The sequence below is a fragment of the Macaca fascicularis genome, chromosome 4, assembly GCF_037993035.2.
Source record: "Macaca fascicularis isolate 582-1 chromosome 4, T2T-MFA8v1.1".
NCBI lineage: Eukaryota > Metazoa > Chordata > Mammalia > Primates > Cercopithecidae > Macaca > Macaca fascicularis.
Genome location: NC_088378.1, coordinates 85,250,208 through 85,273,204, shown reverse-complemented (window position 1 = coordinate 85,273,204; position 22,997 = coordinate 85,250,208). Strand labels below are relative to the sequence as shown.

The window sequence follows — 22,997 nt, the reverse complement described above, 5'->3', positions numbered from 1 at the left end:
AACAGCCTGAGATCAGACAGAGGAGGCCAACTCATAAGCTGGTTATCAGGTGGGCTCTTTGCTTACTGCAGCCCCGAGGAAGAGAACCAAATGGCTGGGGCAGTGGAGAATGTCTATCATCACTCTAGACTTAAGCTAGCGAAAAGCAACCAACCACCCAAATACAGAATCTACGCCCTTCTTGTCTTACAGCTGTTGTAACTTTCTTCAATTTTAGTTGTTCCCCAGTTAACCTTTTTATTGAGGACAGAGGGAAGACCTGCCCCATTCTTGGGCTTTCTGTTCGCTCTTTCCCCGCCTCAGGAATCAATCACTATTCTTGAGCTCTGGATCCCCATCCCCTCTCTCTCACTTAGGGAATATGTTCCCGAATTTACCTTCGCTGTCCCTGGGACATCAATTTCTCTCTCATGGACCATTTCCCTTGGCATATCTTAAATCCCTTCTTGACGGGATAGCTTCCTCCAGAACCAGTCCCTTTCTCTGCCCCTGTTCTGAAGGAAGACCCTCAAAATAGTTGTCTTTACTTGCTGCCATTATTTCCTCATTTCTCTTTCATTCCTTAACCTGTTGTAGATTTTTTGTCACTCCAGAGAAACTGTTTTTATCAAGGTTAGTGATGATCCCCGTCTTGCCAAGTCCATGCTCAACTCTCTATTCTCATCTTACAAGACTTCTCACTATCACTTGACTCAGTCGTCAACTTCCTCCATGAAACCACTTCTTCCTGTGGCTTCAGGGGCACCACACTGTCCTGGCTTCTCATCAGCTTCACCTGTGGCTCCCTCCCAGGGGTTCTCCCCTGCTCCTCCTCCTCTGCTCCCCATCTAAATGCTGGCATGTCTTGGAGCTCCATCCTTGGACTTTCCTCTTTCCTCTAACTATACTCACTCCCAGGCCTGTGGTTTTGTCACCTATATGCTGAAGTCTCTCAAATTTATTATATGTTGCCCCTGACCTCTTCCTGAATTTCCATATCCAATTTCCTACTCAGCACCTGAACTTGTATATTCAACATGCATCTCAAGTATAACATGGCCAAAAAAGAATTCTTGCTTCCATCCTCCCTCCAAACCTACTTCTTTCCAGTCTTTTTCATCACAACTGCTTGGGACAAATATCTGAAGATGAATAAAAGAGAATATATAGACTTCCATCTGCCCTGCCTCCATAATACATCTCGAAATTAACCACTTTCATTAGCTCAGTGTTTAGACATGTTGGTCTGAGGACTCCTTTACACTCTTAACAATTAATAAAATCCCCAAAGAGTTCTTGATTATGTGGGTTATATCTATTGATATGTGCCATATTAGAAATAAAAACAAAACTTAAAAAAATAGAATTCACTGTATTTGAAAAACAATAAAATCATTGTATATGAACACAAATCACATATTTTATGAAAATTAATACATTTTACAAAACATAAGTGAGAGAACACTTTTACATTTTTGCAAATCTAATATCTGGCTTAATAGAGGACTGCTGGATTCTCATATCTGGTACTGCCTTCAATATGTTGTGCTCTATGGTGTTTTGATGGAAGGATATGAAGAAAACCTAGCCTCACACAGATACATAGTTGGAAATGGGTGAAGTATTTTCATCATCTTTTGATAACTGTGGCTATTCTCTGATTCTACACCAGAAATCAACAAGTGGTAGTTTTTAAAATGTAGAGTCTGAAATGTGGTACCTGAAAATCTGCCAATAAAAACTTTTCTTATTTTGTTAATATTAAAATCTATTTGTCTATCTTGCATTTTGAATGGATTTTTCACCTGTGCATAATTTTATAACATTACACATTTGGTCAATTGGAAATACCTGTTCACTAAGTTCGGAGATCTTTGAGATCTTTTGAATGTTTCACATTCCGTGATCCAATACCAAATTCTCCACATTCATTAACATCACCATCAATCTCATCAGAAAAAGTCCTTCATATATTGGGAAGTTATCAAGCTTTACAGTGGCAGCTATGTGTTTTCCAAAATCCTAATTTTTGTTTCAAGCTCAAATTTTGTCATTGGCAACAAATACTGTCAGTTTTTTTTCTTGAAGTATCAGGGCACTTCATTCATTTTTGATAAAAGATTTGTCAAACAAATACCCAAATTGGAGTAACTAGAGTTTGTCTGTTAGTTGTTCTTTTAAGTCATATTGGCATTCCACGAAAAAAGCAGCCAGTTCAGCTTGTGACTCAAACTGCACACGGGTTTTTCCTGGAGATAACCAGTATACTCTGGTATACGGTGGAAGGGCTTATGTGTGCTTCCCATTTTGTCACACAGAGTATTAAAAAGATATCACTCAAAAGTTGAGATTTAATAAAAACAGTAATTGTTGCTGCTTCATACAGGATATTCTGAAGTGAAATTGGCGTTCTGTTCTATTGTAAGTATGTGCTGGTGAAAAACTAGCAGTTTGGTACCACTATCTTATTTCATGCTGAGGTGCCAGTAGTTTTCCCCACCATTACATTGCACTGGCAGTGCACATGTCAATATTGTGAAAAAGACAAAGAGCATCTTGCTATTACTGCGAAAATAGTTTTAACCTTGCATTTCCCAATAAGATCTTGTGGGCCTCCAGGAACCCACAGACCACACTTTGAAAATTGTGGCACTAGCTTGCCATCTTCTATCCAGACCATCACCATCTCTCTCCTGGGCTTGCAAAAAAGCCTTCTTGATGGTCTCTCTGATTTTACTTTTGCCTCTGTAGAAGCCCTTCTCCACAGAGCAGCCAGATACACTTTTAAAAATGTATGTCAGATCACATCGCTCTTCTGCTTAAAACTCAAACTTTAGATGTCCCATTGCTCACAGAACAGCATCTGAGGTGCAGGCCCAAGCCTGCAAGGCCCTGGCTGCCTCAATTTCCTCATTCATGCCTGTACTCCTTTTCTTTCCCCTTCTCCAGTCACTTGACCTGTGGATCTCTTTAAACCTATCCTGTGTGCTCCAGCCTGGAAGGATCCTCCCCCAGGTTTTAGGAGGTAGGGTTCTCCTCATTTAGGTCTCATCTCCTGTGTTAGGCATTACCCAGCCTGCCCATACACATCTTCCTATACACTGCCCTCCTCTGGATTACATAGCTCCCTTTATTACCCTGATTGCACTCAGCGTTCTCTGAAAGGATACTGTTCACTAATTTGACAGCTAGTTTGTTGTCTGCATTCCTAAAACAGAAAGTGAGTTTCCACAAGGGTAGGAATCTTGTATCTTGTGTTATGCCATATTGTTACCATCTAGGACAATACTTGGAACACATCAGGTGATTAATTAGTATTTGCTGAGTGGATGCTTCTGTGAGTCACAATGGGTGTTAGGATACCATGCAGGAAAGCTCTCTGCATATGCAAAATATATACATGTAAAATAAGAGAAATGATGGCTTACAACTTGCAATTCTCCCTCACTAGTACATACTTTGCCGTCTCAAATTTAAATCAGAGATGACATTATCAGGCTATTAATGTTTGCCTTCTTGACTATTTTTCTGCAGATCAAACAAGATGAGAGTCCAAGATCTCATTGTCTGTCCCCAAACTGATCTCCCTGTCATTAATCCTTTTCTTCTCCAGGCCATCCTCTACAATGTATGCCATTTATTTATTTATTTTTTTGAGAGAATCATACAATGGCTCCTGCAAGATTCTCCACAAAAAGATCATCCCCAAGACATATAATTGTCAGATTTTCCAAGGTTGAAATGAAAGAAAGAATGTTAAAGGCAACTAGAGAGAAAGGGCAGGTCACCTACAAAGGGATCCCTATCAGGCTAACAGTGAACCACTAAGGCTGAAATCCTACAAGCCAGAAGAGATTCAGGGCCTATATTCAACATTCTTAAAGAAAAAATCTTCAACCAAGAATTTCATAACCAGCCAAACTAAGATTCCTAAGTGAAGGAGAAATAAGATCCTTTTCAGATAAGCAAATATTGAGGAACTTCATTATCACCAGACCTGCCTTACAAGAGATCTTGAAAGGAGCACAAAATATAGAAAGGAAAGACCGCTACCAGCTAATACAAAAACACACTTAAACACACAGACCAGTGTTACTTGTAAAGCAACCACACAAACAACCAACATAATAATCAGCTAACAGCACAATGACATAACCAAATTCACACACACAATACTAACCTTGAATGTAAATGAGCTAAATGCCCCCACTTACAAGGCACAGAGTGGCAAACTGGATAGAAAAGCAAGACCCAATAGTATGTGGTCTTCAAGAGACACATCTCACACTTAATGACACTCATAGGCTCAAAATAAAAGGATGGAGAAAAATCTACCAAGCAAATGGAAAACAGAAAAAAAGCAGGGGTTACAATGCTAATTTCAGACAAAGCTGATTTCAAACCAACAAAGATAAAAAAAGACAAGGAAGGGCATTACATAATGGTAAAAGGTTCAATTCAACAAGAACACCCTACTATCCTAAATATAAAGACACTCAACACAGGAGCACCCAGATTCTTAAAGCAAGTTCTTAGAGACCTACAAAGAGATACAGACTCCTACATAGTAGTAGTTGGTGACTTCAACTCTCCACTGACAGTATTAGACAGATCATCGAGGCGAAAAATTAACAAACATATTCAGGACCTAAACTTAGCACTGGACCAAACAGATCTGATAAACCTTTACAAACGTCTCCATCCCAAAACAACAGAATATACATTCTTCTCATCTCCACAAGGCACATAATCTAAAATAGACCACATAATTGGACATAAAACAATCCTCAACAAATGTTAAATAACCAAAATCACACCAAACATATTCTCAGACCACAGCACAATAAAAATTGAAGTCAACACAACGAAAATTGCTCAAAACCATACAATCACATGGAAATGAAACATGTTCCTGAATGACTTTTGGGTAAATAATGAAGTGAAGGCAGAAATCAAGAAGTTCTTTGAAAATAATGAGAACAAAGATATAACGTACCAGAATCTCTGGGACACAGCTAAGGCAGTGTTAAGAGGGAAATTCATAGCACTAAATCCTCACATCAAAAAGTTAGAAAGATCTCAAATTTACAACCTAACTTCACAACTAGATGAATTAGAGAAGAAAGAACAAACCCAAAGCAAGCAGGAGATGAGAAATGACAAAAATCAGAGCTGAACTGAATAATATTGAGACATGAAAATTCAAAATGAATCCAGGATTTCCTTTTTTGAAAAAAATAATCAAATGGATAGGCCATCAGCTAGACTAAGAATAAAAGAGAGAAGATCCAAATAAACACAATTAGAAATGATGAAGGGAATGTTACTACTGACCACACAGAAATAAAACAACCATCAGAAACTATTACAAACACGTCTACACATACAAACTAGAAAACCTAGAAAAGATGGATAAATTCCTGGACACACACTCCTAAGACTGAGGCAGGAAGAAATTGATTCCCTGAACAGACCAACAATGAGCTCTGAAATTGATTCAGCAATAAATAGCCTAGCAACCAAAAAAGCGCAAGACCTGATGGATTCACAGCTGAATTCCACCAGATGTACAAAGTAGAGCTGGTACCATTCCTACAGAAATGATTCCAAAAAATTAGGAGGAGAAATGTCTCCCCAACTCACTCTATGAGGCCAGCACCATCTTGATACCAAAACCTGGCAGAGACACACTAAAAAAGAAAACTTCAGGTCAATATCCTTGATGAACACCCATGCAAAAATCCTCAACAAAATACTTGCAAACCAAATCCAGCAGCACATCAAAAAGTGAATCCACCATAACCAAGCAGTCTTCATCCCAGGGATGTAGGGTTGGTTCAACATACGAAAATCAATAAATGTGATTCATCACATAAACAAAACTAAAGACAAAAACCACACGATTATCTCAGTAGATGCAGAACAGGCTTTTGATAAAATTCAACATCTCTTCATGTTAAAAACTCTGAATAAATTAGGTACTGAAGGAACATACCTCAAAAGAATAAGAGCCATCTATGATAAACTCACAGCTAACATATTACTGAATGGGCAAATGCTGGAAGCATTTCCCTTGAAAACTGGCACAAGACAAGGGCACCCTCTTTCACCACTTTATTCAACATAGTACTGGAATTCCTAGCCAGTGCAATCAGGCAAGAGAAAGAAACAGAGAGTATCCAAATAGGAAGAGAGGAAGTCAAACGATCTCTATTTGCAGACAACATGATTGTATACCTAGAAAACCCTATAGTCTTGGCCCAAAAGCTCTTCAGTTCATAAACAACTTCAACAAAGTTGCAGGATACAAAATCAATGTACAAAAATCACTAGCATTCCTATACACCAACAATAACCAAACTGAGGGCCAAATCAGAAAGGCAATCCCATTCATAATTGCTACACACACACACACACACACACACACACACACACACACACACAAAACCTGGGAATACAGCTAATCAGAGAGGTGAAAGATTTCTACAATGAGAATTACAAAACACTACTCAAAGAAATCAGACAAGACACAAACAAATGGAAAAACATCCCATGCTCATAGATAGGAATAATCAATATAATTAAAATGGCTATACTGCCCAAAGCAATTTACAGATTCAGTGCTATTCCTATCAAGCTACCAAAGACATTCTTCACAGAACTAGAAAAAATTATTTTAAAATTTATATGGAACGAAGAAAGAACCCAAATAGCCAATGTAATCCTAAGCAAAAAGAACAAAGCTGGAGGAATCACTTTACCTGACTTCAAACTACACTATAGGGCTATAGTGACCAAAACAGCATGGTACTAGTACAAAAACAAGCATATAAACCAATGAAACAGAATAGAGAGCTCAGAAATAAGGCTACACATCTATGACCATCTGATCTTTGACAAAGCTGACAAAAACAAGCAATGGGAAAAAGACTCTATTCAATAAACGGTGCTGGGATAACAGGCTAGCTATACGCAGATTGAAGCTGGACCCCTTTTTCACACCATGTACAAAAGTCAACTCAAGATGGATTAAACACTTAAATGTAAAACTCCAAACTATAAAAACCCTGGAATATAACCTGGGCAATACCATCCTGGACATAGGAACAGGCAAAGATTTCATGACAAAGACACCAAGAGCAATTGCAACAAAAGCAAAAATTGACAAATTGAATCTAATTAAACTTAAGAGCTTCTGCACAGCAAAAGAAATTATCAATAAATAGATAACTTACAGAATGGAAGAAAATATTTGCAAACTACCCATCCAACAAAGGTCTAATATCCAGTATCTATAAGGAGCTTAAACAAATTTACAAGAGAAAAATAAACAACCCTGTTCAAAAGTAGGCAAAGGACATGAACAAACACTTCTCAAAAGAAGACATACATGCAGCCAACAGGCATATGAAAAAAAGGTCAATATCACTGATCACTATAGAAATGTAAATCAAAACCACAACAAGATACCATCTCACACCAGTCAGAATGGCTGTTATTAAAAAGTCAAACAATAACATGCTGGCAAGGTTGCCGAGAAAAGGGAACCCTTATACACTGTTGGTGGGATTGTAAATGAGTTCAACCATTGTGGAAAGCTGTACGGCGATTCCTCAAAGAGCAAAAAACAGAATTACCATTCGATCCAGCAATCCCATTAATGGGATTATAGAGCATTCTCCCATAAAGACACACGCATGCAAATGTTCACTGCAGTACTGTTCACAATAGCAAAGACATGGAATCAACCTAAATGCCCACCAATGACAGACTGGATAAAGAAAATGTGGTACATATACACCATGGAATATTATGCAGCCATAAAAAAGAACAAGAGCATGTCTTTGGCAGGAACATGAATGGCGCTGGACGCTATCACCCTTAGCAAACTTATGCAGGAACAGAAAACCAAATATAACATGTTCTCACTTATAAGTGGGAGCTAAATGATAAGAATTTATGAACACAAAGAAAGAAACAATGGACACTGGGGTCTACTTGAGGAAGGAGGGCAGGAGGGAGAGGAGCATAACTGGGTGATGTAATAACATGTACAACAAGTCGCTGTGACACATGTTTATCTACGTAACAAACCTTCACATTTACCCCCAAAACTAAAATAAAAATTTAAAAAAAGAGAATCATGCAGTGGCTTTATTCTAGCTCTTAAAACAAGGTGATGTGATGGCAGTGATGGTCAATACCATATGGGGAAGACCAGGTCCACACTGTCTAGAAGCAACTGCTACCACATAAGTCTTCTTGGTTAAGTAATTTGCACCTACAGTGACAGGATAGGTCCCTGGATATACTTCTATGTAGAGGTGTTCTCACCAGGCTGGGATGCCTCTGGAGCAGGCTTTGATATTTGATAGATGCCTCGAGCACCAAGGGATGTCTTTTTTCAGTCTTTTCTCTGATCATTCCCTATGTCCAAGCACATGTGCAGCTTCAACTTCCCTCTGTGAAAATGACAGACATGGGTTGCTCCTTCTTCTTCTGGCAAAGATGAATAACATTTCCCACAATAACTTGAAGTACTGTCTATGAATTCAGCCATTGTTCAGAAGAAAGAACTAAGGGTTGGGTGTTTCTCCTCTCTCCGGCCCACTTCTCACGGCGCATGCGCCCAGCACGCTCCATAATCTTTCAACATGGAAATCTGATCATGTCACTTCCCTTCATCCCACCGATCTTGGGAAGAAGCTCAAATACGGCTTCCAAGGCTGTTTATGAGTAGGACGCTGCTCCCTCTACAGCTTCATCTTTCAACACTCCTCCTACCCTGCTCTCTGCTCCAGCCATCCTGAATTTCAATTCTTTTCTCATCTGGGATTGACAGGCTCATTCCTTCCCTCTCCCCTCTCCTTGGCTAACTCATCCTTTAGGTGTAAGATTAGAGAGCACTTCCCCTCAGAACCTTTCTGACTCTCCCTGTCTCGTTTACTTCTTTACTGTTAGGTTGACTTTTTTTTTTTTTTTTGGTAGTTCTATAGCATCCTATACTTCTGCAATCACAGCCTTAGTCATTCCTATGATGAATGCTCATTTATAGCCTCCTCCACTCAACTGTAAGCTGCTTAAGAGCAAGGACTCTGCTCCCCTGTGCATCACTGAGTCCTGGCACCTAGACTGCTACCTAAGACACAACAGGTGCTCAAAAATAATTACGGAATTATGAACAAAGGAACTAATCCATGAATCCCATCAATGACAAAACAGGTAATTCTAGAGAGTGTATATGTGGTTAGCTTTTCTTTTTTCTTTTTTCTTTAATGTCTTTGATTCTTCCTTGTTCCTGTGCTTAATTTTCAGCATTCTTGTGTAGCCTTTACTTATGTTTTGGATCAATATACATTTCTCCATTATTTTGTGTTTTTTATACCAAGCAAGAATAAACTTTACTTTACCTAAGTTTAGGCCCTTTTCCTCTAAAGTCTTTTCCACCTTCTCTGCTTTCACTATTTTCTACTTCATCCCATATTTACAAGCATCTAAGTTATAAAGTATTCTGCAGTGTTTATTGACTATAATATTTTCTTGTATGATTCATTGTAGTTTCATTTATGTGGCTATGTTAAAGACACTTAAGTCTAATAGAGAATGTAAAGTTTCTTAAAGTCGAAGTTCCAAAAGCAATTAAAATTTAAGGTAATAAGCTTTAAAGCAAAGCCATCTCCTATGGACATCCTTCAGGAATGTCATACTAACCAAGAAATCTGAAGGGGAACCATCTATTATTCATACTAAGGGAACAGGGACAGTAGCTTCACACAGCTGACTTCTCTTTGTTACTGACTAGCTTTTTCTGCTCTATGGATAATACAAACAGGATCAAAGGATCATGATATACCACAAGTAAATATCCCTTTTAAGCAGATGGATTGCAAGTTAGGAAAAAAAGTTGCTCTCCAGTGATTAAAACAGCTCTCTGGAAGCCCACTTTATTGCATCTAAGTACATCACTAGTCTCACTGGGAGGGTTTATTCCTTTCAAAGATCCAGTCTCACAGCTGGTAAGTTTTGATAAATAATTTTGTTGTATCTGTATGTACCTCTTGTTAATGCAGGCATATCAATGATCAATACTCATGAATTAGAATTTACTTGTTAATGTTCATATTGTCTCAGTAATCCAAGAGACATGCATTTGATTAATGAAAATGCCTTGGTCATGGAAAGACCAAGATGCGCTCTTAAGAAAAGTGGACCATATTAAGCCAACAGGGTCACTGTAAGTATCTGATGTCAAAGTGGAATAAACAAAGGAACATTTGTTATTTGCAGTTATCCAAGAAGGTGGCAGCACAGTCCAGTTCCAGTCATTAAGGCGTGGGAGCGGGCGCCTAACCAGACCTGGGTTTGGTTCTAAGCTCTGCCATTCACTACCTAGATCTAGAAAATGTTCCTTACCTCCTTTAAACCCAATACCATAAAATGGAGATAATAGTACTTACCAAACAAGATTTTTACGATGATTAAAGGAGACAATACATATAAAGTAAAATTTGAGCCCAGTCTCAAGTATATAGCAAATGTTCAGAGTATTTTACCTAAATTAAATATTACATTTTATCATCCATCTTCCTTTGCACAAACATGTGACATGACATCATATAAAATGCAGACTTTATTTATATGCAAGTCTTTAGGTGGCACTTGCAAGCTTCCATGTGCCTATGACATTTGGGAACTTTTATCTACATGTTGTAGGAACTGTTTGTATTTATACCTGTCATGCCCATGTGGCTACATTTCAAAATGATGATTCAGTCATGACTCTTCCAGGGTCTCCTGTGGGCCCAGCTCTGTCTTTACCTAATTATGTTAGTTTCAATCAACGACTATAATATGAAGACTTAATGAGGAACATAAATGAGAGTAATTCACGTATACCAAAATCAACTTAAACACACACTAATATAATGTCCAAAAATGCATTATTTAAAATACCCTATACATTATAGAGAAATGCTTATCTTCAATCTTCTACTTGATTTGCGGTGTCAGTTTACTGAGCTATCAATTTAAACTGAAAAGCCTGAAATTTGAATATACAGAATAGCTGAACAGCTGCAGAAACAACCTTCTAAAAATATATACTGTTACCCAGCAGATGAAAAAGCAATTATTTATTGAAAAATATCAGGATTTAATATTACCCAATAACTGCAAAAGTTGTTGAAAGGATATAATTAACATTTACTGAAGATTCTTAGGGGGTAAAAATATTTTAAATAAAACAAATATTTAGAAGTTCTTAGTTACTAGTAAAAACAATCTCTTAAAACACAATGTTCATCCACTTTGAAAAAAAAATTTGCTGACTGGGACATTGCCAGATAATTCTGAAGCTCAAAAACAACAAATCTGTCAAAATCAGGGAGTTGCTCTTGGTTTGTGTTTTCGCAATCTGTGACTAGACAATGGGTGTTGCTCAGGTCAGGGGAACATTAAGGACCCAGAAAAGCCAGCAAAGGACTAGGAGATTTTGATGTACTAGAAAGACACAGGATCAAGAGTCAGAAGACCTGGCTCTCACCCCGACTTTGGCTCTTGCTAGCAGTGTGACTGGTCTCATTCATTCATTTACCTGTTCATGCCAGCTGCTGGGGACATCAATGAACAAGACAGACATATCCCTCACAAAGCTTATTCATTAAGGCCTCACCAGCACCCTAAAAATGGGGAGAGGACCATAGAGTTGAGAAGTTTAAATCAAACATCACAAGAAGAGGTCCATGATGGTCACTACTCTCATGGGATGAAACGTCTTTGACTTCGTTTCTTTATCCATAGAACATGAGTAGAACACCTGCTTTCTCTACTTCAGCAGGTACCAAACTCTGCGGGCATTTAATAATGTGTTAAACACATTTGAAATAAAAAAACCCTACTTTATTAAAATAAACCATTAGGAAAATCAATTAAGTACAAGGTTATCAAAGCAAAGCTTGCCTAGTTCACAAACATCTTCATTGATATGTTTAGTGGCCCTTCAGAGGAAGCCAAATATTTGCATAACCATAAGCCTCCTTCAAATATCTTGAGTCTTGTCATGGATCTTAATTTGCCAAGTGGGTCCCTATGTTTGGCAGAACCCTTCAAATCATCTGAAGGCTGCCTGCTTTTTGAACGGGTTTTTACTGATGAATTTTTGGGAGGAGTTCAGAAACTATCCAACAGAAAGTCTTTTAACCAATGGGCCCTAATCAACTGGATGGATCAATCAGCATCCTCCATCCCCTGTATAAAATACACTGACCAATACTGTGGTCAAATGAATATTGAATGTTCTCTCTGGTATGCTGGAGCACATTAGCTCTCTCTGCATAAACTGTTAATGCCAGCTGTACTTGCTTTGTAATTACAGAAATTAAATATTATGTTGGCCCATGAAATATGAGTGTGAAAATAAAGTTATTTGTATGAAAATTTAGTAAAATCAAAGAAATGAAAGTAAGTCACTAGAGGAAATCTGCCATTGAATTAGATATGATTGAGACAACTGTGAAAGATTGGGGAAATAATAAAAATTTAAAATGACTTTGCAGTCAGACTGTGTTGCAAGTGTCTTAAAAAATTCCTCACTTAAAAAGACTAAAAATGGAAATCATGCAATAATGTGCATGAAAGATTACATGAAATTCCAATCAGCAGACCCAAACTCCAAGAAAAGGCCTTGGGCCCACATCAAAAGATTGGCAAATCACTGTTCATTTGCGACTTTAGATTAAATACGTGATTGAGGCTATGTAGTATCTTTTAAAAAAATGATTCACTGTTTAACTGATTTTTCAACTAACGAGAAAACATCCAGTCCCAGTCAGGTTAGATAAGAGGGCTCTGACTCTGCAACCAGCCTGTAACCCTGGGAAGCTCTAGGTAGATAGGGTTCCTTCTTGCTGCTTCTTCTGATTTTTAAAATTTTCTAACTTATCTTAATGGTTACTACTTGCTTCTTTAAATAATAACATTATTTTAATAAAAAGATATATATCTAAATTTCAGCTATTTTGGAGCAAAAAGCCTTTGCATTTTATTTATTTATTTATTTGTTTGTTTGTTTATTTATTTATTTATTTATTTATTTATTTATTATTTTTTGAGACAAATCTCACTCTGCCATGCCCAGGCTGGAGTGCAGTGGCACAATCTCGGCTCACTGCAACCTCTACCTCCCAGGCTCAAACAATTCTCCAGCCTTAGCCTCCCGAGTAGCTGGGATTACAGGCGTCCGCCACCACGCCCAGCTAATTTTTTTGTATTTTTAGTAGAGACAGGGTTTCACCATGTTGGTCAGGCTGGTCTCGAACTCCTGACCTCAGGTAATTCACCCACCTCGGCCTCCCAAAGTGCTGGGATTACATGCGTGAGTCACTGTGCTCAGCTGCCTTTGCATATTTTAAACAAAGAAAAAAAGAGGCCAAATATTTTTACTCACGTGTTGCTTAAATGTTTAGTAATTCTGCCTTTTGCCCCCCATTTCTGGTGTGAGGCTACCTATCTATTAGTAAGACTGTTTTAACTGCAGGCCAATGAATATGACCCCTCCAAGTAAGGAAGGCTGAACCTTTCCAGTTGTAAAGGTTGATTCTGGGGCAGCAGAACCCTACCATGTGTGACAAGGTTTCCTTTTACTAATCTGGTTCTCCTCCTGTATATTTTGGGAAATGACACATGTCCAGGCAAAGCACACCATGGGCCAAATGCACATCCTCTCTGCTTGGGACTTTAAGGGGCCATGACTCAAAGCACTTCACTGGGGATGCCCAAGGGTTGTGCATGACCAGACATCGGCAAAGCATTTTTGAGAAACCTCCTCCTCAACTAAAAATACCCACTGTGAGAAATCTGTAGCATGAAGCAAGGATCGAGTCAGTAAAACACAAAAAAAGAGACAGACTTGTGGCAGTCTCAGTATCAAACCCAGTTCTCCCTCCCTTACCAGAACAAGAACAATCAAAAAACGGTTTACAGGAAAGGACTTCTTGAAGGCAGTAATCTGGGATACATGGCCACACTCATTTTAGTCTTTTCCTTTCTCTTTCTCCTTGAGGGCTGGGGTGGGGAAAGTGGCCCCAAATTTGTTCAAAGTCCAACTGAACACAATCAATAATAGACTTATGATGACCTTTTTCTTAAATTTCTACTGAGAGATTAGTTTTATTCCTCAGCAAACACCTCCTTGATTTCTGCATCCTAGGAGAGCCTGGGCAAAGAAGAGCACAGGCAAGAAGTGGGAACGTGTTCAGAGAAAGTGTTGGTGAGGCCTGGCTCTCCCAGCCCCTCTGATGGCTGAGAAAACTGCTTGACAAGAGGGAGACCCACCAGGACAGAAGACTGAGCTTCACGGGGCAGACACATTGCTAGAGTAGGTACTGACTGCCCATGGCAATGGTTCTATTTTTTTCATGGGAGACCTTCCTATAGTAACACATAAAGAAGAGACATAAAACTCGAGAACTTAATGGCAGAGAAAAATAAAATGGTAAATCTAGAATGTTTTGCTTAACTTCAAAACTGTTGCTGAATAGTTTAGAAGGTGTAGGGGGTTGAATTGAGGTCCCCAACAATATAGGCGTCCTAACTTCTAGAACCTGGAAATGAAACTTTATATGGAAAAAGGACCTTTGCAGATGTAATGAAGTTGAGAATCTTGAGATGAAATCATCCTGGATTACCTGAGTGGACCCTAAATCCAAGGGAGGTGTCCTTAGAAGACACAGAAGAGAAGACAGAGGAGAAGGTCATGTGAAGGTGGAGGCAGAGATTGGAGTAGTTCAGTCATGAGCTGAGGACATCCCTGGAGCTGCCCCAGAAGCTGGGACAGGCAAGGGAGGATTTTGCCCTGAAGCCTTTGGAGGAAGTGTGGTCCTGCAACACCTTGATTTTGGACTTCCAGCCACCAGAACTGTGAGAGAATAAACATTGTTTTAAATCGCCCAGTTTGTGATAATTTGTTAAGCAGACCTAGGATACAAACACTGAAGGCTAGGACAGCTTATAAGGAGACTGGGGGAAAAACTTCAAAGAAATTTCTGTTGGAAATAGAAATCTTACGTGAGAACATCAAGATCGCCTCCTGATGCCCCAAAGCACTATGATTCTGAGGAGAGCAAGAGGGAGAGTGCGACTCTCCTCCGAATGCAGGCCTGGGCCCCAAAACTGATGAAGGCACCCGCTGGCTGCATGGGGCCAGACCTAGTGTGAGTCAGAGTCGCCAGGGGAACTTTTGTCAAAAACTGATGTCTCCACTTAAGGGTGGCTGAGTCAGAATTTCTGGGGGTCAGGTTGGAGAATCTGTGTTTTTCAAAGTCTCTCATGTGATTCTAATGATCTCCCATCCTTAAAAATGGGCCAGGCGCGGTGGCTCACGCCTGTAATCCCAGCACTTTGGGAGGCTGAGGCGGGTGGATCACAAGGTCAGGAGATCGAGACCATCCTGGCTAACACGGTGAAACCCCATCTCTACTAAAGATACAAAAAATTAGCCGGGCAAGGTGGCGGGCGCCTGTAGTCCCAGCTACTTGGGAGGCTGAGGCAGGAGAATGGCGTGAACCCGGGAGGTGGAGCCTGCAGTCAGCCGAGATTGCGCCACTGTACTCCAGCCTGGGTGACAGAGAGAGACTCCGTCTCAAAAAAAAATAAAAAATAAAAAAAATAAAAATAAAAATAAAAGATGGGCCCAGGTTGTCTGCTCCCTCCCCCTTACAATGTTTGAGAAGTAGATTTGAAGTCAACTTTTAAAAAAACATGTGTCCAACAGGCTATTTATTATTTAAAACCCAGCTTTATTGTTTATGTAAAGCTGGATACAGATGCATTATAAAGTATTAAACAATACAGAAAAGCACAAAGACAAAAGTAAATATCATCCAGATTCACCATCTCGGGAAACCTTCCATGTGTATTTCCAAGTGTTTATTCACACAGAGATGTCTGTGTACACTTTAACCTGCCACTCAAAGTGTGGTCCACAGACCAGCAGCACTGACAACACTAAGGAAATTGTTAACAATTCAGAATGTCGGGCCCTGACCCAGCAGGATGTACTAAAACTGCAAACATATTATACCCTTGTTTTGTAACTTGCGTTTTCCACACTGCAATGTATTGCAACCTCTGTCCTTGGTAATAAATACAGATCTTATGATCTTTCTTAATACATACACGGTATTCCTTTATGTATCAGACTTTACTTCATGAGCTCTCATTTGATGATCATTTCTAGTTTCCCATTTTTCCCACCATTGTAAACAATGCCCACCTAAAAATCCTTGAGAAAGTATCTTCCTGTTTTGTCACTATTATTTTTGGGTAAATCCCTAGAAGTCAACCAGTGTGCAATGTTATGCACACAGATCATTTTGATACCTAACGCCAGAACGCCAGGATGCATGCCCAGTGACCCTACACACAAATGCTTGTTTCCTCACACTCTTGCCAACACTGGAGTTTTTCTAATAATTTTAACCTTTGCCTATCTGATACTTAAAAATGACAATTCATTGATTTTTTTTCCTTGCATTTTTCTAAAAGCAATAAAAAAGCTTCTCATACATTTATCGGCCATCTGTATTTCTCATTTTGTGAACTGTCCAAAGTTATTTTGGTTGCTTAACAGTTATAAAAGAATCTGTGGAATTACAGAGTTTAGGAATATGGTTTAATCACAATGAAAAGACATGAAGAAGAAAAAAAAAGGAAGGGAGAAGAAAATGTGCCATAAAAAAGGATAATCAAAAGATTAGTTGGTGTGTTTATTTATAGATACTGGTTACAGCAATCCAGTGATTAGGCAAATTAATGCAGCTGTGTATGATCACAGCTCTGGGATCAGCACCCACATCCTTTTCAAATGATGCCACCTGTCATTTAAGCATTTTGCATTTGCCTTTCATGTTACATACATTTCATGATGATTTCCATTTTAAAAACCTTCTTGGTTAACCCTTTGAAGGTTATCTTGATATGGATTCCCCTCTACCATCAGGAATGGGGTGAGTTAACCACTCTCCCAGGTAGGCAAGAGAAACAGCACGTTTGCCTCTGAAAAAGACCAATCCTCTCCAAATGTTCACATCTTAGGAAAAAGAACAGTTGTATCCTTTTCACTGGGTGTAAAACTGCTTCTCTGCTCAGAACCAATAGGAAAAAATGGGGGTGGGGTCAGATGCTGTGTACCGGTTGACTTCAGTAGCATGTGCAAACCATGCCCATTCCACAGGGCACATGCATCCCTCACACCCCCAGGGTGACCTCAGGCCTGCTTTGTCACAGAGGCACCCACCTTGGGCTCAACACCCAGCGCACTCAACTTCTCAACAAGTGGCAGGGGTCTTCTCACAGGGCCCCTGGAACTCTTTCAACCCATAAGATGATGCCAAATGGGTGAAAACCCACCTCATCCACCCCTGCCACCCTCTAGTTGCTGCTTTATTTGTGAATTGAGACTAATCAGTCATCCTCATTTGCAGACCATCCTCTGCATACAGCACACAGCAAGAGCACTACGCCAGGTGGCCAGGAGGGCCGGCTGCAGGGAAACAGAGGAAAGCGTGGAGAGAGAAAGTCTCTAGGCTCCACGCTGCGATCTGTGGGATATGAACAGGTGGAACAAGGTCTTTAATCAACACGTTTCAGGATGTTAGAACAAGCGGGTCCCATTACAAAACCCGAAGGAAGGAATTTTAGGACAAAAGGAGAAGCATGACTTTATAGAATAGGTTCTATATAAACACACGAAGCACATATACCTTAAGGAATGTGCATGGTAAAACATATTTCAGTAGCTGCTAGAATGGGAACAATAGATTCTTAACAGGTTTGAAAGGGATGGGGACTCAAGAACACATCTCAAAAATGTGGGTCAGAGTCAAGGAAGCTTGCTGCTACAGTGTCATACAATGCTCTCAGTGCTACTGTCAGATGCAGCATGGGCAGAAGAGAAAGCTTTGGGTCTGTCACAGTTACAGAGAATTGTAGACTTCAATATTTGGTTACGGGATGAAGAGGGAAGAAGGAACCAAGACCTTTAAATAAAAAGAAACAAAAGAGTGAACATGAACATAGAGCTACACGAAGTGTCAACCCTAGTGAAGTGATTATGTTTTAACTGTGTAAATAAAGTTCAATTAAATATTCAACATAACAGCAATAAAATGTGAAACACTGAGAAGCATTTCTCTCTAGTCAGTGTTTGGCAGACGTGTTGTGTTTGCATCTTGCTCTTTACGGTGATATCTCTAACAAATTTAAGGGCAAAAGTGACGTAGACCATACATTCTAGAACAAATTCTAAAACAGCAAGAAGTGGTCAAATGCCCAGTGGCTTAGTCAGATTCTTAATTCTACACACTACGTTTATTCTCCAGTCTCACTGAAAATCTAACAGCCGAGTGGTCAAAAGAAAAGATAAAACTGCAAAATGGGAGCGCCACAAATTTCTGCTCCTCCTACTCCAGCCAACTTAACTTGTCAGGGAGGAGGCAGCCTCTGTTTCCTTCCTCCCTTAAAGGGGGGATGGCAAGCTGTCGACAACTCCTACTGTACAAAAGAGTTGTTCACACTGCAAAAGTGTTTACTGCTCACAAGTGACGCTCAAAATTAATTCACAGCAGCAACACCAGCAGAAAGCTTTGACAGACTGTCTTATGTGTTGACACAGTTATACATTGTTGCATAAAAAAAAGTAACACACTTTTCCTCTTTTCCAGCCCATACACACTGAAGTTGCTCAAAGGAGAGACTGTGAAATGCGTCTGAGATTGTAAATGCCACCCTGCAGGTAAGGATTCCCCGCTCCGGGGTTGATGGCTGCAGGTGTGAGAAGACGTGGAACCCCCCCCCCTGCTTTTTGAGGTGAAGCAAGGCTGCGAGCCTCTCCCCCAGTCTCTGTTACAACTGGCCTTGCTGGTGGTTTTTCCTTTAAGAGCATTTCCCTCTAGGGCAAGCCTCAGGCACCATGGTGGGAAGTGGGGTAGAGCTGCTCATTATACCACCTCGGCAGAAAAGGAGATGCCAGGATAACAGCTTTCTGAGACACAAATCATTCACCTTCCTCTTCCTTTACGAAACAATAACCCTGCACTTACAATGGCTTTGGGAGGCTGGGAAGATGTGACTTTCTTGCTCAGAAATGATTTACATTAAAAAATCAGAAAGAATGCAGTGTGATTTAATTATCTCAAGTTATCTGAGATGATTCGAGTTAAAAAAGAAGCCAGGTGGCACAGCCAGTATGTGGCCTCATCTCGAAGATGTTGTACAGACTCTGGCTCAGCTCAGCGATCTGCTGTGGCATGAGGCTGTTGTGTCTGAACAGTTCCTGCTGAGCAGCGTCCTCACTGAGAAGTCATGGGACTTGAAAAATGAAGACCACTGACACTTTAAAGGTGCTTCTGGCAATCACAAGTAGCTACTTGTGTAAAAACTACGCAGTGCAAGAACTTTCTTTAGATGGCGATATGTAAGTATCTATTGAAAGTAAGGTTTGCATGGAGCTAACCCCAAGGAAAACTGTGGGCCAGGATTCACTGCCTTCCCATGCACTTTTCCCTTATGCCCCCATCTCCATGTCCCCAGCCATGGTCCACAGGTGCCCAAAGAGCTCTTCTGGCTTTGCCCCTTACCCTGTCCTGGCCTATGCCTCTCCTTCCCTCTCATTCCTCCTCAGCACCAAACTCTCCTTTCTTTTGGTCTTGGGAAGGAAGTGGAGGAAAGAATCCATATCAAGATGCAAATGACTGACAATTTAAGGTATTCATCCTACTAGGCTTTGGGGATTTCTTTCCCCTCAGGTTTAATTTGTTTGGTGGTTAACATTAATAGCTAAATCCACACACACACAAGTTTTTCAGTATCATCAACAACTTTAAGAGTCTATAGGCCGGGCGCAGTAGCTCATGCCTGGAATCCCAGCACTTTGGGAGGCCGAGACGGGTGGATCACGAGGTAAAGAGATTGAGACCATCCTGGCCAACATGGTGAAACCCTGTCTCTACTAAAAATACAAAAATTAGCTGGGTGTGATGGTGGGCGCCTGTAGTTCCAGCTACTTGGGAGGCTGAGGCAGGAGAATCGCTTGAACCTGGGGGGTGGAGGTTGCAGTGAGCCGAGATCGTGCCACTGTACTCTAGCTCGGTGGCAGAGCGAGACTCTGTCTCAAGAAAAAAAAACAATCTATAAAGGGTTCTGGATATCAAATAGTTTTAGGACCATTGTCCCAGACTACTGGAGCCCTAAAAACTTCACTAAAGTGGTTTCCTACTTCTCTGTCACATATTTCTTTTTCTTCTAAAAAACAGGGTCATGTGCATAATGTGCAGGTTTGCTAATATAGGTGTATGCATGCCATGGTGGTTTGCTGCACCTATTGACACGTCCTCTAAGTTCCCTCCCCTGACCTCCCAACAGGCCATGCTGTGTGTTGTTCCCCTCTCTGTGTCCATGTGGGTTTTTTTTTTTTTTATACTTTAAGTTCTGGGGTATGTGTGCAGAATGTGTGGCCATTTTCATGATACTGATTCTTCCTATTCATGAGGATGGAATTAAAAAAAATTTTTTTAAATTGTTATACTTTAAGTTCTAGGGTACATGTGCACAACATGCAGGTTTGTTACATATGTATACATGTGCCATGTTGGTGTGCTGCACCCATTAACTCGTCATTTACATTAGGTATATCTCCTAATGCTATCCTTCTCCCCTACCCCCTCCCCACAATAGGACCCAGTGTGTGATGTTCCCCTTCCTGTGTCCAAGTGATCTCATTGTTCAATTCCCACCTATGAGTGAGAACATGTGGTATTTGGTTTTCTGTTCTTGCGATAGTTTGCTGAGAATGATGGTTTCCAGCTGCATCCATGTCACGACAAAGGACATGAACTCATCCTTTTTTATGGCTGCATAGTATTCCATGGTGTGTATGTGCCACATTTTCTTAATCCAGTCTGTCACTGATGGACATTTGTGTTGATTCCAAGTCTTTGCTACTGTGAATAGTGCCACAATAAACATATGTGTGCATGTGTGTCTTTATAGCAGCATGACTTATAATCCTTTAGGTATATCCCCAGTAATGGGATGGCTGGGTCAAATGGTATTTCTAGTTCTAGATCCTTGAGGAATCACCACACTGTTTTCCACAATGGCTGAACTAGTTTACAGACCCACCAACAGTGTAAAAGAGGATGGAATGTTTTTCCATTTGTTTGTGTCCTCTCTTACTTCCTTGAGCAGTGGTTTGTAGTTCTCCTTGAAGAGACCCTTCACTTCCCTTGTTAGCTGTATTCCTAGGTATTTTATTTTCTTTGTAGCAATTGTGAATGGGAGTTCATTCATGATTTGGCTCTCTGCTTGCCTACTGTTGGGGTAAAGGAATGCTTGTGATTTTTGCACACTGATTTTGTATCCTGAGACTTTGCTGAAGTTGCTTATCAGTTCAAGAAGTTTTTTTTTTTGTTGTTTGTTTTTTGAGACACAGTTTCATTCTGTTACCCAGGCTGGAATGTAGCGGCGCGATCTCAGCTTACTGCAACCTCCACCTCCTGGGTTCAAGCGATTCCCCTGCCTCAGCCTCCCGAGTAGTTGGGATTACAGGTGCTCACCACTGTGCCTGGCTAATTTTTGTATTTTTTGGTGGAGACGGGGTTTCACCATGTTGGTCAGGCTGGTCTCAAACCCCTGACCTCATGTGATCTGCCTGCTTTGGCCTCTCAAAGTATTGGGATTACAGGAGTGAGCCATGGTGCCTGGCCAGCTTTTGGGATTTGTTAGAGTACACCATCGACTGGTGGAATTCCTGCTGGTGTGATGAGATGCAGTGAGAAGTTGTAAGATGCCCTCCAAGATAGAGGAGGTCTCCTAGATCAGTATAGGCCCATGCCCAGGACACAGGTGTCCCAGGATACAGGTGGCCTAGGATACACGTGTTAATGTAGCCACGAGGTAGGATACACTGGTCCTACCTGATTAGGGTGATGCTGACACAGGAGCTAACAACGAAGGATCATTTTCTCTTTTGCCTGGCACTATAACATATGTACCACATGCTTTTACGTATGTGGTTCTCATCCAGTAGAGTATGACACTGAGCGTGAGTACTTTTAGTATTCTCATTTACCAAGGTGGAAATTGAGGCTTGAAGAGGTTAGATAACTTGCTTATGGCTATCATGCTAACAGAACAGCAGAACTGGAATTGAAAGCCAGCTGTCTGGAGCTCGTGGCCTTCTACCCACCTCCAGTGGTTTCATCTGAATAGGAACCATTGATTGTGAATAGCCAGTACAGGCCAGCACCCCCTGCTTCACCGTGGGGCAATACTAAGACAGCTAGAGGCCAAACTGCAGATGCAGAGGCTTTGCTCACACGAAGGTGGTGAAGTTAGAAGAGCATGAAATCTGAAGGCAAACAGATCTGGTTAAAATCCTGGCTCTGTTTGTTGCTTTGCTTTAAGCCCTGCAGTTAATCTGTGAACTTTAGTTTTCTCCATCTATAAAATTCATCTGACACTACCTGCTTTACAGAGTTGTTTGTGAGAACTGAATAAGGTAATACACATGCAAAATGTTTTGGGAAGCACAAACTCTTCGATGTTGTTAGTGTTAATATGGTCTTTCAGTGGGAAGAGTCACTCCTGAGAGTGGAAGATTGCGTTTCCCATCAGTATCACCTACCCCACCTGACAAATCCAGGCGTGGGCTCTCTGGAGGACCACTGGGGAAAAGTGAGTAGAAGCATTTACCAGTTATCAGAAGCATTTACTAGTAATAGTCAAGTTTGACCCTAAAAAACAACACAAGAAGATGAATTCTGTGACATGTGGATGAGAAACATGAACTTTCAATGAATTCAGAAATTCCACACTCACAGCCTGCTTCAAGGCCTGTGTCAGCTGCTGAATCAGAGTAGGAGGCATCAATTTTCTTGTTGGTGATTACACTTGTGCCTTTGTACACCGCCGGCTGCCTTCAAAAGGGTCACCTTTGTGCGGCTGACTCCTCATTTTGTAAT

The 22,997-nt window shown here is 40.5% G+C and overlaps 1 protein-coding gene across 16 annotated transcripts in view; it reads right to left on the bottom strand.

Annotated features, from left to right (window-relative positions):
* The window catches only part of BACH2 (BTB domain and CNC homolog 2), a 367,936-nt gene that overhangs the window by 177,530 nt on the left and 167,409 nt on the right, over positions 1-22,997 (bottom strand). For 5 of the 16 annotated variants that reach the window (XM_065543704.1, XM_045390295.2, XM_074037448.1 and 2 more), the window contains one exon: positions 8,314-8,441. The exons of the other annotated variants lie outside the window; for them this stretch is intronic. The gene's annotated coding sequence lies outside the window, so the exon portion shown is untranslated. The remainder of the gene's footprint in view (positions 1-8,313; positions 8,442-22,997) is intronic. 16 annotated transcript variants of the gene reach the window in all.